At 48.5% G+C, this 15667-nt stretch overlaps 1 protein-coding gene across 1 annotated transcript in view; it reads left to right on the top strand.

Annotated features, from left to right (window-relative positions):
• Nucleotides 1-481: 481 nt before the first annotated feature.
• GLYATL3 (glycine-N-acyltransferase like 3) overlaps nt 482-15667 on the top strand; it is a 111314-nt gene continuing 96128 nt past the window's right edge. Inside the window, exon 1 of the mRNA XM_069626038.1 lies at nt 482-549. The gene's annotated coding sequence lies outside the window, so the exon portion shown is untranslated. The remainder of the gene's footprint in view (nt 550-15667) is intronic.

Raw genomic sequence — 15667 nt, 5'->3', positions numbered from 1 at the left:
GACTTTGGGATGGGACCCTGAGTGCTACCATATTGCCACAGTTTCTTTTTGTACCCTGTTTCACAGGCCGTAGCAGCTGCCCGCAACTTCGTCGGGCTTCGGCCCCCTGTTAAGCTTGCAGCCTCTTTACCAGTGGAGCAACTTTGCTGAAAATGTTGGGGGCGGGGTACATGACATCTGAAGAAAAGGTGCCCCAGCCAAATGAATGGGGACAAAATGGTGTACAATGAAAGTTGGGGAGGGAACACCCCTGTCCCCCCCTCATGAAATTGCACCCATGCTCTTTACTGACTGCTTGAGGCCGCCCGACAACGCCGTCCCTTCCACCACACCGACACCTCAACTGTCTTGCCCCCTGCCTCAGCAGCGGGGCTTGGTGTCATGGCAGGTGGGTGGGGCTGTCCCTGGCGGGGGCTGTCTTCTGGCACAGATCCTGTGAAGGGGCTGGCCCTCCCAGGGCACAAAACCCGTCTCCCAGCCTGGAAGGGGAGAGAGCTCTGCCAGCCCGAGTACCTGCTCTTTCCACCCCCTGAAGCGCCAGGCAACTTGGTAAGTGAAACGGGAAGTGGGGGACGGGGGGTGCAGGGTGGAATGGCACGTCAGCTGGACCATTTGTGGAGGACACGCACTGCTGGTGAGGCAGCTCAATGGGCTGAGACATCTCCTAATAGCGGTATTGCATCAGAGACCTGCGATCTAACCTGCAGGGCAAAGGCTCCAGTTGTATTTAACAGATTGGTGGTCGCGAGCACCTGCGTGGGAGTTTGCAGCTGAAAGGGTCAAGGCACATGTCCTTGATGACTAGATCTAAGATGTGGGCCGTACGTTTAAGCTGGGTCAATAAAATGGATTGTAACAAGTGGAAGGTTGAAACCAGAAAGAAGAATGGGAACATATCTGGGGCCGGATTGCAGAAACTTTGCACCAGTGCAAGTGCAGTTGTAAAATTGCACGGTATTAACACCAGGGTAAAGAGGTTAGCACTATTTTTAAAAACACTGGGACACATTCGAACACCATTGCACCAAGACAAGTGTAGTCGGGCATGGTGCAAATATTGCCCTAGAACAAAAAATATATATTTTGTATGCATTTTTTTTGCATCAGGGCAAAGTTTGCCCAAGTGCCAATACCCTAGGATAAAGTTTACCCTGGTGCAAACATGCAGTGAAAATGCATCTTTTTTGCATTAGGGCAATTTTTACCCTGGTGCTCATAATATGGCAAACTGCACCTGTGTTGATGCAATGGTTTTCTAATGTGTCCCAGTGTTTTTTTTTTTTAAATAGGGCAAACTTTGCCCTAGTGCGAATAGCGTGCAACTTTGCACTTGCACCCCGTGCAGGGTTTCTCTAATCTCGCCCCAGGTGCAGGCGATGTCTCTACTAGCCAGCGCGCCTGTGATGGACGCTGAGCAAGCGATGCAAGTTTGCATCAGGCCCGTCCACAGCCGGCTGCAAAGCACGAGCAAAGCAGTCCACTTTGCATTCCATGTCCTTACTGCAGGCGTGCAGACCCCGGGCACAGACCCATGTGCGACTTATATTACAAATCAAAAAAGAAATTGCGTTTCTACTGCTCCTTTTATATTTAACAGCACTTTTTCATGGTTCATGAGGGAATTTTTAGGATGTAATACATTTTAGAAATTATATATTTCCTGATGACCCTTTTTTCCAAGGGGGTTTCAGAGGAGGGCAGCCACCGACACTTAGAGTTAGGATTAATTCACCTCACAAAACATATTAAACAAAACACATGATCGCTCCCTGAGTTTCTATTCCAGCTCTTCGTGTAGTTTCTATGTTGCAGAGCAACTACATCTTGTATTTCTAAATCAGGTGTTTTGCGCTGCACTGAGTATAATCAAAAGTGCTATAAACAGTGAAATGATTAAAAGGCTTGTCACTTTCCAAGCAGCACAGCTGCTGATCCACATGCATTTCCATCCTCCAAACAGCAGTGCAATTATATGTATATTTGTTTAATGCTCATGGAAATCTGGTTGAAGTGCAAGTTTTGGTATGCTATGTTGCATCGTGGTAATTTGAGGCGTGCCAGCATTGCGGTAGAGACGGCCTCATCACGACTTTGCCGGTAACCCTTAAATCCTGCAGTCGCGCTATTACCGCTGGATTTAAGCGTCCGCCAAATCAGGACTTCGGTGGATTTCGCTCAAGCTCTTGGCTGGGGGGTAATCCACCGAAAATGTGCGCTATTACCGCCGGCGGGTAATCCGCCGGTGGTAAGAGCGCGAATTTTCCACACTGAGCCCAATGGGGAATGGGGCATTCCCGAATGGGCTCAATGGGGAATTACATTACCGCCGAACTCGTGATCCGGCGTTATTAGCGCCGGGGAGTTCGGCGGTAGGGCTAATACTGCTGGCGGTAATACCGCCAGCATTACCGCCAAAGTCGTGATCAGGCCCTTAAGGGCGTTGTTAAGCAGAGCACAACCACAGAGCTATCTGCTAAATATGCTTCGTAGAACATTGAAAATTTAAGTTTTCAGTCCCCTAGAACAGGCCAAATGGTCTTGTATAGCACAGTGTGTTTGGGGGATGGGCCTTCCACGTGTCTTTGAATGCCCCCCACCCCCAACTTTCTCAATGTTTGGCAATATTGTGAAATGCACAACTGCATACTCCAGATTTGTCAATGTTCTGGATTTTGAAAATGACAGATATTTCTCAAATCTGGAATGTGCGTACCAGGGGTGTTGCTAGGTGTGGAAAAGGTCCGGGGCTACGCTAATGTCGGGACTGTCGGGACTCCGGGCCAGCTAGCCTTATGGTTGTAGCTCCTGAAATTCTATCTAGGGCTACAAGCAAAAGACCCAGCCCACTCATACTCCCTCCCAGCAATGCCTCTGGTGCGTGCGTATATATATATATATATATATATATATATATATATATATATATATATATACACAACACACACACCCGCCCCCCAATAAACTTGTTTATTAATGAACATTTATTTTGATCTTTCACAAAGAGCTGGTTGACTGGACCCTTTGTGCTTTCCAGCACATTGCTATTGGGACCATAATCATGATCCTGTACTATTTAGATACCAGGATGCCCCTCTCTTCCTTGAAGATCATCAAACCTAAAAATGGACTTGAAACAGAATGCTTATCTGAGCTCACATGAAGTAAATATAAGCATTGGCAAAGCCAATAGCTTTGTCTTTTGCGTAGGCATCGGATAGATATTTGCCAGACACTGCCATGGTGTTACTACTTGGCCATAAGTGGGCAACAGCTGACAAATGGTGTGATACCTGACACATGCTAACTAATTCCCATACATGAGCCAAAAGTGTTAGCCTTTGCCAATGCTTGAATTGAGCATGAATTCAGTGCACATAACATATTATAGCACCCAAAAAGACGCCAATCTAGGTCAGAATTCAAAAAGTAATGTGAACTACTGTGGCAATAAGACCCGAGGTGGCGGGCCAATACCGCCCCAGGTAATGCCCCCGGGGCCGTAGTTACAGGCCTGAGCATAGCGAGGGCCTTAACGAAGACACGGGGGCATTACCGTGGGCGGTATTGGCCCGCCGCCAAGGGTCTTATTGCCATTAGCACCCCGGCCCATTAGACCGGGATGCTAATGGCATTTTTTTTTCTGTTTCGCTTGTTTCAACAAAAAAAAGAAAAAAAAATGGCTGCCGGGAAAGGGAAAACGTAGTCCGTTTTCCCTTTCCATGGCGGCCATCGGGAGCGGATGCGCTGGGAACACAAGTGTTCCCAGCGCGTTCGCTCCCAAGACTAGAAGAAAAAAGAAGGTAAGTGGGGTTGGGAGGGCGGAAGGGAGGGGGACGGGGAAGAAAAAAAAAAAAAAGTACCGCGGCCTCCGGCAGGGGACGATGGAAGCCTCTAGCCGTGTGGAGGCTTGGAGCGGGATGGCCCCGCTCCGAGTCTCCACACGGCTGGAGGTTTCCATCGTCCCCCGCTGGAGATTGCAGGATAGAAGGTAAGTTGGGTGGGGTGGGAGGTGGGAGGAAAAAAAAAAACATTCTTACCTGAGTCCCCGGCGGGGGACGAAGGAAGCCTCCAGCCATGGGGAGGCTCGGAGCGGGGATTGACCCGTTTCGAGCCTCCTCATTGGCTGAGGGGCTGCCACGCCCCTCGCTGGGAATAGAGTAGCCGGCACGCACGGCGTAAAAGGGAATACCATGTGGTATGGCTCGCAAATGAGCCAATCACCACCTAGTATTCCTGTTGCGCCGCGCGTGCCGGGTGCTAATGCAAGGTAAACTACCCTGGTTGTTGTAACCTGCTGCAGGGTATATTAAATACTACCCTGGAGAGTTTTATTGACATGATTAATTAATAATCATGCCATCTGTCTGCCTACATGAACGTCAAATATCTGAACTTTTTTCAATGCCCCTTTTTTTTGGATACTCGAGCACTGGTGCATGTTTCGGCGTGCCGGTGGTTGTGTCATCCATGTCAAGCCTTCCTCAGGGCAGGTAAAACTAGTAACCCCTTTACTTCTGACAAGGATGTGAAGAATGTGTGGGATTGTCGCCAAAAACACTGGAATCCTTACACTGGGGGGCACCCTCTTCTCGGACAACTGGTGTATCCAAGGTGATACAGTTGGTCACTGAAATTCTGCTTGCTGGGACCCAGGGTGGTCGGTCAGGTGTCCATCTTCCTACAAGTTTGTAGTGCCTGAATACCAGGAGAGGCTCTTACTTAGAAATCTTAGGAGATGCTTCTTGCTCCCATTCGAATTGGAGAGCCGCGCCCAGATCTGCGGGCCCGCAAGGCACTTGCACTTTGTGGAGTTCAAAACAGAGATCAGCACCCATAAACAGTCACAGCGCTTGTTAGTGGTCAGTGTGTGGCATGGCATTCGCTTGTCTGGTGTCTCAGACTAACTGCATCGGCCGCGTTGCCATAGGGTTATCTAAACTACTGCAGCCCTATAATGAGGACAGCCAGATACAAGACCCATAATGCAATGGGGGTATTGGTGGGAGTGGCTCAAGGCTGGCCAGTTTGCAGTTTTGATGGTCATTTGTCAGGTCTTTCCTCTATACATTCAGCTTGTTTGGCATAGTGGCTAAATTAACTTACCTACATATTTAGAACCTTATGCACGTCATGCGTATTCTTGGGGTATACCCGTAATATAATGTCTGTGGCCATCCTGCAAGTACACACATGTGATTTTTTTTAAATATTGTACCTAACGGAGATTTCATAGAATCTATTTCACCGAAAAACAAAATCTACCTTTTAGTTTTTCTACTTTTTTTTAATGCAGAGGCCCCTGCTGCTTCCCCTCACCACTCCCTACCCTAACTTATACCCTTACCGCACAACCCGCCTATTATGCATTACACATATACCATTTCCCCTACCATTTTCAGTGAAATTGATTCGGTGAAGTCTCATTAGGTGAAATGGTATTCGAAGAAATCTCCGGTAACGCACAAATGTATCCACCAGCATGGAAGTGTGGTTGATAGTTTCATGAGCCATCAACCCTGATGTTCTGAAGTTGCTGCTTGTGCCCTTGACTTAACTCTGGGAGAATACTTTTTATAAAGTGAAATTCAGAATTCTCAGAGGAAGAGGACTGGCGGCATTCATTGGCAATGTATCAAGTTGCACAGAATCAGGCGAGCAGTCTTGTATGCCAGTGATTGGCACATATCACCCAGAGCCAGCTTAGACTCTGCTGTAGAAGAAAAGTATAAACACTGCAGCAATCGGTGAGCTGTGTAATTAACCATTAAGCTGACCAACCAAATACATTTTGGTGGGCTCATGGCCCTAACAATTAAACGTGAAGGAACTAAACACGTCAAGAATTATAGAGGATTTGCCAACCTAAAACCATTTTTGCCAATAGTCAAATGCACACGTAGGAAGAGGATTGTAAAGTGAGGCGATAAGGAGAAATAGGATGCTGTGATGCCTTCGCGTATCTGCGGGAGCTTCGCACGCGCAGACATGGGCATGAACTACACAGGCAAAAAGGCATGGGACACCAGCGGATAGAGAAACACGTCTATCTTTAGTCAATGCACATCAGGAACTGCCCCTTCACCCGCACCCTCCTACCTAACCCCAACGTCACTTCCCGTGGGAAATGGTCACAACGGCAGCCGTCCCACATAACGATGTTGAGGGGCTGCCAGGCTGTTTACTACGCACCCTGACAGATGCCAGAAAGCAGAGAGGGGTAGCACTAGAGCAGAATAGGCAACCACGCAAGTGGAGGAAGAACTGGCATGCTGTAGAAAAAAGGCAGCACAATGAGAATTCCATTCATTCAACATAACTTTATTCGGTAGCTATGAAAGTATAAATAACAATCCCAAAATGTACTTTACAATACAAAAAACATATCCAATGTTTGAGAACAGGGAAACTGAAGGCATTATTAACAGGGTGATCGCAGGCAGCCTGGGCCCTACACTATCCCCTTAACAGGTCGAAACAAATTCAAACACAGCCTCGCTGTGGTTAGTGATGATTACTGGAGAGCCTGTTAACCCTTTTACCCCCCAAAGGGATGGCATTTCCACCTGTCAACACTGAACCCAAAGGTCTGAGGCCCACAGGGAAGTGACAAAGTTTGATTACACTGTTCGGGTGTGGGGTGCAGGCCTTGTAGGCATTCAGTATATTCCTGACCACTTCATTGTCACAGTGATTTAGTTCAACAAAATCGTCTTCTCCCCAGTTGGACTTTCTGGCACAATTCAGAAATGAGCAACCCCCTCTAGTTTTCAACCAGTGTAGGCTTATTTTGAGGAGTGCCTCCCTTGGTTCTGGTCGGTTTGAGAGTCGTTTCGTGACTCTTTGTAGTAAGCTAATCCTAGTGTCCCATGGCCTACCATACTTGGTTGAGGGAGAGTGTGAGTTTACTGGTGTGAACCTTCCTGGGAGCACACAGGGTGGACGCCCCTTATGTGCTTGATTGGGCTGTGGTAGCTTAAAGGGTTGCCCCTCATTCGCTTTTACTTTCGCAGGGTTAGGTTCTATATTCTTCTCTGTGGCAGTGGGCATAGGAGGTTGAGGAAACTTGTTGGAGTGAAGGGGGTAAATGGGGGAGTCACAGTCCCGGTCAGCCCCTTCATCAGCTGGTTAACAAGTTGGGTCACCTGCAGTTATACTGCTGGGCGCCACTGCGATGAGGGTCAAGAGCAAAGTCTTAATGTGGGACAGCTCAGCCAGAACTAGGTTGCAGTTACAGCAGCAGACAGGATAGCCTGTACCACCATCCTCTTTCCTTTCTGGTGCAGGTATGACCGTGGGTGTAAACGCTGGGGTAACAGTGAGCCCAATTGCGCTGGTCAAGCGTGGGGTGGGACAGGGTGGCGTGGCACAGGGCTGAGGGGCAGATACAGGGTCAAATTCAGGCTCGCACCCCTTGATCATAGGGTGGTCTGTAGCAGGGAGGGGCCCTTCTATGGACTGTGCAGGCTGGGCAGGAGCAGGAGGGCAAACAGGGGTTGAACAAATGGTAGTGTTCAACTGGGGTTCGGCTACAGCAGCCGTACTCAGTGCAGGTAGTGAAGGGGACACTGCCCCAGGGTTGCCGAAGAATTGGCGGATCTCTGTGATCAGCAGGTGGGCATCCCCGAAGGCCATGGATGCTGTGGATGCTGTGGGTCCAGTGGACTCATGCGGGGTTCCTGGAGCAAGCACTGTAGTTTTGGCAGCTATGGCTTCCACTTTTAGATTCCTCTTTAGCTGCCTGAATTTCCTCATGGTGTCTATAGGCGGGTCCGGGCCGAGCTCAGGGCCAAAGAACACGAGGGGTGTAGAGGCTGGGATCTCCCCCGTGGCTTGACCAAGAGGCACCGGCATGTTGGAGCCCCCAAGGAGTGGTTCCAGAAGTGTGATAAGTGGGGCAGAATACAGTCAGGGAATTAATTCCCGAGTTACCTTGATTGGAGACAGCGTTGTCCAGGAGTAGGAATGGTCCAAAGAGTTTTTATTTTGTTTTATTCGTATTTATATAGTGGACAACAGCCCGAGGACATCGTGGCACTTGTTACAGTACAAAGCTTAGTTACTTAGTTAGATGGTCATTAGCAATATATATACAGGTTGCAATATAGTTACATAGTCATTAGCAGTATATATTCGGTTTACAATACAGTTATATTACATTTGTGTTATATTACAATATACATGGCAGAAGTGGAGGAGGCAGTCCTCCACTTGCTAGTTGAGGAGAGTGGCCTTGAGGTTGTTGCGGAAGACAGAGATGGAAGTTTCAGCTCTAAGGGTGGCAGGGAGTGAGTTCCAGAGTTTCGGTGCAATATAGGAGAAGCCTAGACATCCTGCTGTGGCTCTCTTTATGCGCGGTATGTGTAGCTGGTTGGTGTACTGAGCTCTGGTGGGGCGAGTGGATGTGGTCCTTGATATTGCTTCAGATAGGTATGCTGGAGCGGTTTTGTTGATGCACCTGTGATTGATGGTGAGGATTTTCAGAGTAATACGGTCTTTGACCTGGAGCCACCGTGCTTCACGTCTGGCGTGGGATATATGGTCTCTTCTAGGGATGCTCATGGCGGCTCTGAGGTCATTGTTTTGTGTGGTTTGCAGTCTGTGAATGTTTTTGGCGGAGGTGTCAGCTAGAAGGGCGTTGCCATAATCGAGTTTGGCTCCTATAGTTGCTCTAGCTATGGCCAAGCGGTTGGGGGTGGATAAGTAGGGTTTAATGGCATTGATGAGTTTGGTGCTGAACGCTGATGCAGAGGCTATGGCACTGACTTGTTTGTTCATCAATAGATTTGCATCAATGTGAACACCTAGAGTCTTGACAGAGGATGATACGGAGATGTTTGAGTTGTCTATGTTGAAGTTGTTGTATTGGGGGCTTAGGGATAATGTGTTTGTCTGGCCCAGGATGAGAATTTCAGTCTTCTCCCCGTTAAGACAGAGGCCGTTGATTGCCATCCAAGCTTGGATAGTGGCATAGATGTTGTGAAGGGCTGTGGCGTCTTAGTGATAGAGTCCAGATAGGGGTAAAAGTACTTGAGTGTCGTCTGCATAGTTTGTATATGCAACACCCATGGATTCAAGTAGGTCGAACAGGGGTTTTGTGAAGAGGTTATAGGGGGTGGGGGCTGTACAAGATCCTTGGGGGACACCAAGTTTATAGTGGTAGGATCTGCGTTAGCTGTGTCAGAGTAGACCTTCATGGCTCTTCCTTCAAGGAAAGAAGGGATCCAGGATGCTGCTTGATTAGAGAAATGGGCTGCATGGGTGAGGTGGGTGGTGAGTGTTTGCTGATCTACCAGGTCAAAAGCAGCTGATAGATCGAGGAGGAGGAGCAAGGCAGGTTTGCCTTTGTCAATGATCTGTGAGATTTGATTTTTTAGGTCTAATAAGGCGGATTCTGTTCCATTCCCGACACGGAAGCCAGATTGTCTTTTGCCTAGTATGGAGTTAGCTTCTATGTAAGATTGGATCTGGATGTGAGCTGCTTTGTCCAGGATTTTTAGGAGGAACGGGACTGTCGTTATCGGTCTGTAGTTGTTGGTTGCGCTGGGTCAAGTGTGGCCCTTTTTAGAAGTGGCCGCACCCAGGCTTCCTTGAGGTTGTTTGGGACAGTTCCTGTTTGGAAAGATGCGTTAATGAAGGCAGTAATCAGGGGTGCTAGGTCATTGGCGCATTACTTGAGGATTTTGGGAGGGCAAATGTCTGCTTTGCAGAGGGATGGTTTGAGGTTTTTGATGAGATTAAGGACCTCAGGTTCAGTGACGTTTCTGAAGGAGAATTGAGCGTGATTGAGATTACTACGCTTGTCTTGTGTAGGGTGGTTGGTTTTTTGGTTTGGGAGGGCTTTGCAGTAGTTTTGGATTTTGTTCTGGAGAAGTTTCATTTTGTTGAGCATGGTGGACTGAATGCTGGCACACCAGGCTTTGTCTTTAGTTATCTCGTCAGCGGTAGCCGGAGGAGTGACTAATTCTTTAAAGATTGCGAATAGTTCTTTAGCTTGGGAGTTGGCCTTTGAGATCCTATCATGGAAGGAGTTGGATTTTTCTGCTAAGATGGCTTTTTTATATTGGAGGGCTATTTGTTTGAAGAGGCTCTTATTTAGATTACTCTGATCCGTTTGCCTGTTTTTAAGCGACTAGCGCTTTTGAGCTTGGAGATTTTGGAGTTCTTCTGAGAATCAAGAGTTGCAGTGAAATTATTTTTTTCCCTTCTTGCTTTCAAGTGGGGCTATAGAGTTTATGGCATTGGTGAGAGTATCATTGAAGATAGCTGATAGTATATTTGGGTCCTGAGAGAAAGGTGGTGCTAGGCAGGGGCTTTTAAGCTGGGGACGCAAGTTGTCTGCGTTGAGTTTTTTAGAACTTCTTATTGTGGCAGGTGGTGCGTGGGTGAGAGTCTTAGGTTTAGGGTTGGTGGGGATGAGGAATTCGATGCATGTGTGGTCTGTCCAAGGAAGGGCGGTGTTTGAGGTAATGTTGGATGCACAGTTGTGATCCAAGACCCAGTCAAGGGTGCGGCCTTTGGAGTGAGTAGGGGTGAGGACTATTTGGGAGAAACCTAAGTCTGGGAGTTCTTTAGCTAGGGTTGCAGCAGATTTATCCCTAGGATCATTGTATCCTAAATGTAAGTCTCCTAATAGAAGGATTTTGGAGGACTTTTTAATGTTGTTGCTGAGTCGATGGGAGAGGTGCTCTTGAAAGTCAGCTGGGAGTCTGTATAGGATGTGGTTGTTGATTAGATTATTGGGGGAGAGCGTAAGATTGGCTGATAGGATATCAGCATTACCACCCCATGTATTATGGTCTGCTAATCTGATGGATAGTGAGTCTTTGTTGATAAGGGTGACTCCCCCTCAATCTTACCACATTTATCTTGCCTAAGGATGGGGTAGCCTGTGGGTAGAGCTAGTGCGATGGCTGGGCAGGAGGCATCATTGAGCCAGGATTCGGTGATGCAAAGTAAATCCAGATTAAGTGTGGATAGTAGATAATTTATCTCGAGGGCATGTGCAAGTAGGGAGCGTACGTTCAGTAGTGCACATTTAAGAGGTGGGTGTTGTGTGCCTTTGATGTTTTTGTTTGTACTAGTATGGGGTGAAGTGTGCTTGTTGTGGTGTGTGGTAGTGGTGCAGTGTGGGTGCCTAATCTGGTGTTTCTAGTCGTGATGGGTGTGGGTGAGCAGAGTAAATACCTAGGAAGTGATCGATTTCTGAGATTGCGGAGTCTGGTGGCTAGGTGGCCCAGACTGTGTGATGTTGTAGTCTGGTGCTGCGGCATGTGAATTTAGTGCCGGGCGCTGGGTGAGGTGTGCTGGGAATATGTTGGGAGGCGTAGAGGCCATTATAGTGAGGGCTATAAGGATGGCTTTTAGGCTGGCTGAGCGGAGTGTCGCAGTGAGAGTGCGGGAGAGTGAAACTATGCTATGATTGGGCATCATGATCGTGGAGAGTGGCTGTGTGTGTGTTTGTGTGCAGCTGGTGTGTGCTGCTGGTATGTGACAGAAATGACAGGGGGATCCTGCGACTAGTGCTAGGTAGTTCAGAGGCAGGGCATAATAGGTAGCAGTTCAACAAAATACAATGCCTAAATTTGATTTTCTAAGTGGGGCAGGCAGAGGCTAAATGGTGGCAGGGCATAATAGGTAGTAGTTGGCTGCACAAGAGGATACAGTACAAGCAGATAAGCAATACTGGTAAATGCGCTAAATAGTATAGTGAGATATTATATATCAACAATAGACCAGGTGATAGCAAGCAATTGTCCAAAGTCAGTAAAAAGCAGAGGCACCCATGAGGTGTACTACATGAAGGGATTAGGTGGAAAGGTTAGGTTCTGGGGAGGTGTGGGCAAGCTGCAGGGTCAGGGCAGGCTTACCAGAAAATGGGCAGAGTCCTTAGGCCAGGCCTCAGGTGCCTCCGGACAGGCTCCAGACAGGAAAAGTTCCTTGTGATGAGGATCCTTTGGATGAGAGAGTCCAAAGAGCGTCTATGTGGTGCCAAACACTGCGCCCTGGCCCCGCCGCGGGCTTCACCCCTGCAGGGCTGGGGAAGCGCTGATAAACCTGAGGGGGCGTGGCCACCAGGAACAGGAAGGAAGTCCCTCCAGCATAGAGCATGGAGAATTCCATAGCACTGGACACTTGCTTCCCCTGCAAAGCGAATAACTGGGGACCCCATGGAAAATAAAGAGCCTGGCTAGAATGGCACAAACACATTGTAGTGTTCTCTAGTGCACATGGGAAAAGGTCTACGCTGTGTAATAAAATATAATAAATGGAACAGCCCCTTGGAACCAGTCACAGTGCAACATGTGTATGAAATAAAGGTAGGCATACCACTTAATTATCAAAACAAATACAACCCGGGGAGTGGACTGGCCTATAGAGAACTCTGGATATTTCCCCGGTAGACCGCTGCACCCTGGGCTTGTTTTGTGTTGTCTTTCCATATTTTGCCATAAAACAAGGGTTGGGCTTACTGACAAAGTGTAATATGGGGCCACTTTGAAAATGACTTCCAGGGCCTCTTTTAGTTCCCAGTACACCCCTGAATACAACATCTTTGCTAACTGCCGATGGTTGGCAAGTGGAGCCAGGTCATGTAACACCATGAACATACCTGGCTTTTTTTGCCAATGCTGTTTTTACATGGTGAAGCAGCGGCATACTTTTTTTATGAGGACAACTAAACTACAAGTCCAAGAATGCAAATGGGTTGTTAGTTGAAAAGCAAGGACTGACCCAAGGGTGTCCACTTTGCAGCTCAGATTGCCACTTGCCAAGTATTTCCTTTCTATAAAAATATGGTGTGTGTGTTGCTGGGGCAAAATAACATCTGCACATTTAGAACTCATTTGAAAAAGAAACAGTGAAATCGATATGCTTGTCACTAAACCTTAAACATGATGTCAATGGTCATACACCAATCAGACACATTTAGCCAGGCATTGCGGCCACAAGTGGGGATGGTTAACATCTCACAAGCGGTTAAGACTGGTGTTGGTAAGTTGCTGCTGGATATACTTTTTATAAACCTAAACACTGATTTCGCAGCGATAGCGGAGACGAGAAGTTCTATGGGCGCGCCCATCTTCTACTGGGGATCCGAACCTGAAAGTCATGCAGTGAGAAATGCAGAACTTGCCTGGGAAACATGAAAACTGTTATATGCTGGTGGAATGTAACGCCAACACAATCTTCACAGTTACCCGGGCAAGATCAGTACTCAGCGGCCAGCAGTGTGTCTCGGACATTGGAGGTGTGTGAAGTTTAACGCCCCGATGGAAGACATTGCTTATGAACCAAGTGACCGAAGGCATACTTGTTCTGGACATTTGTATTACTCCAGGAGCTAGTTTATAGCAGAAATGAAGTCATTACCTTGCAGAAGTCTGCTTGAAATCAACAATGGCACCCCCATAGCAGCATGTAGCTTGCTCTTACTGTGTTGGAAAGCTGGATCACAGAGATTGCAGGGGGTGTGTTTAGGCTGATACTGGGTGGAAAGGGCCATAAGGATTACCATGGCCATGGGTGGTGTATGAGTGGGTATGAATGGGGAAAAAGGCAAACAATAGTCACAGCCTGCATCTCTCTTCTCCCATAGTTCAGCCACTACTGCAGATATGCAGTGTCGATATGGCTTTCCCTCTGGCAAAATCGCCTTTCACCCCCTGCAAACACCTAAGCTGTGTGTATCCCGTGGTTCTCTGAGGTATGTCCTCAGAGTCCGGGGACATGCAGCATTCCTGTCCATGTGTTAGAGCTCCTGTTGATGAGTACACCACCAGTTATACAGACACAAGTGTAACTCAAAAGAAGCCAGGGTTAATAGTTTTTACGCCAGTCCACGCTACCCTGGTGGTTTCTCCTGCCCAGCAGCCAATCACAATAGTTGGGCATGGCCATTGTCATACTGGTGTGTTATGTAAGAAAAGGACTATGAGTGTGATGCTGAAAATGCATCGGAGGGACAGGGCCTCCGTATCCTTGTCCTTTACTGCTTTTATCGTCTGTTCTGTCGTGTTTTCCGCACTGGAGTTCATGTGGGACTCCTGGCAGTACAGCTCTCTCTTTTGGTTTGGTGAACAGACCCATGAGATACCCTTATGGCACCCATGGGTGGGGGTACAACCCTGTGCCCCTAGTGTATGTTTTTGGGCACCTGTGTGTGGCCCACAGAGCAGGGTATGGGCTGGTGGCAGCTCCATGCTGAGTTTGACAGGTGCTCTGAGTATCCTCCATTTTGGGATACCCAGGCCCTGCCATTGGAATCAGTTGATTCCTGATAGGAAACAAGATGGCCCCTGTGGCCTCTTGCTTTCTATTGCCTGTTACCCTGTTTTCCCAAAGTCCTGTGAAGCCCTGACTCTGTCCCTTCCCCCTGACCGGCTGTTGGGTGGAAGTTCCATATATGGTGCTGTTGTGAAGTCCAGGCCAGACTGCCTTGAGCCTTCCCAGTGACTGTATGGTGTGGGTACACCCTGTGGGTGGGACCTGGGTGAATGGAGTGTGTGACGAATACGCATTCTTTGTTGTGGGTGTCTAGTATCTGGTGTTTGACACAATGACTGAGATAGCCCTGCCCGGAACTGGTATGAATGCAGTGTGGAGTGTTGAATGGCTGGGTACTTGTCCCAATACACATAACTTGTTGTGAGTGTCTGGAGAGGAGTTAATGTCCTGAATGCACTATGCACCTGATTGGATGCCTGCTTGCATGAATGCCCTTCTGACCGATTGGTTGCTTGAGTGTGACTCAGCAGAATGAATGGGAGATCAACTAGTATATCTGGGGGCCTCTCATTGCTCGAATGTGTGTTCAAAAGCTGAAGATAAACTGGAGTTGAAACTGAAGCTTAACCTTGAAGCCCTGCTGGAAGAGAAGAATTGCTGTTGCTCTCCTTCACAATCTGAAAGCTGCTGTGTCTCCAGCAATTGACCCAGAGAGGACCTGGTAAGGTGCCCTCTTCCCGAGCTATGAGGGACCATCGTGCACCAGCCGATCTTTGCCAAAGCTCCCTGGTAGACAGACCTACGACAGGCTGCCGACCGGAGACGGGGACTGCTGCGGAATCCCAAAGAGAAGCGCCCGGACTGTTGTCCGCCACCGTCGATGACCGCCGTCGCTGACTGGAGCTGCCATGCTCCCGTTTGCCTAAGAACTTAATTTGAGCCAAGGACGCTCTCGTCTGCATCGCCGCCCGCTTTATCCCGTTGGAGAAGGCCCAACCGTCGACGCGCCGAGGAGCATCCGCCGGTGGGTTTCCCGCCACCTAAAGACCACAGAGACGCCGACAACTTGCCGCCCTTGCTGGGCCACAGTTCTTCAACATCTCTTTGCGGTCCAGAACTACCGTCACCGAGGTTCCCGGCACGCCTCTTCCTTGCAGGACGCCACCGCTCCGTCATCGATGAGCACCGCTAGGAACGAAGCTGCCACTTCACCGCGGTAGTTCACCCTGTTCTCCGTCGGACGTTCGAAGACCCGTGACTCCTGCCTTAAAGGGAGGGCACTCAAGAAGGGCCGTCGATTCCCTGATGACGAACGCTACAATTCCAGGTACATTGGGGCTGTAGAACTATTGTAGAGGGAAATAAGACTTGTAGAACAATATATGGACTGGGCTTGTGATACATCTTTGCTTTACAGGTTGCCCAGGTGGGGGGGATCTCC

This window comes from Ambystoma mexicanum, chromosome 6p (genome assembly GCF_040938575.1).
Source record: "Ambystoma mexicanum isolate Mex_15411 chromosome 6p, UKY_AmexF1_1, whole genome shotgun sequence".
NCBI classification, from domain to species: domain Eukaryota; kingdom Metazoa; phylum Chordata; class Amphibia; order Caudata; family Ambystomatidae; genus Ambystoma; species Ambystoma mexicanum.
This window is presented reverse-complemented; position numbering and strand designations above follow the sequence as displayed.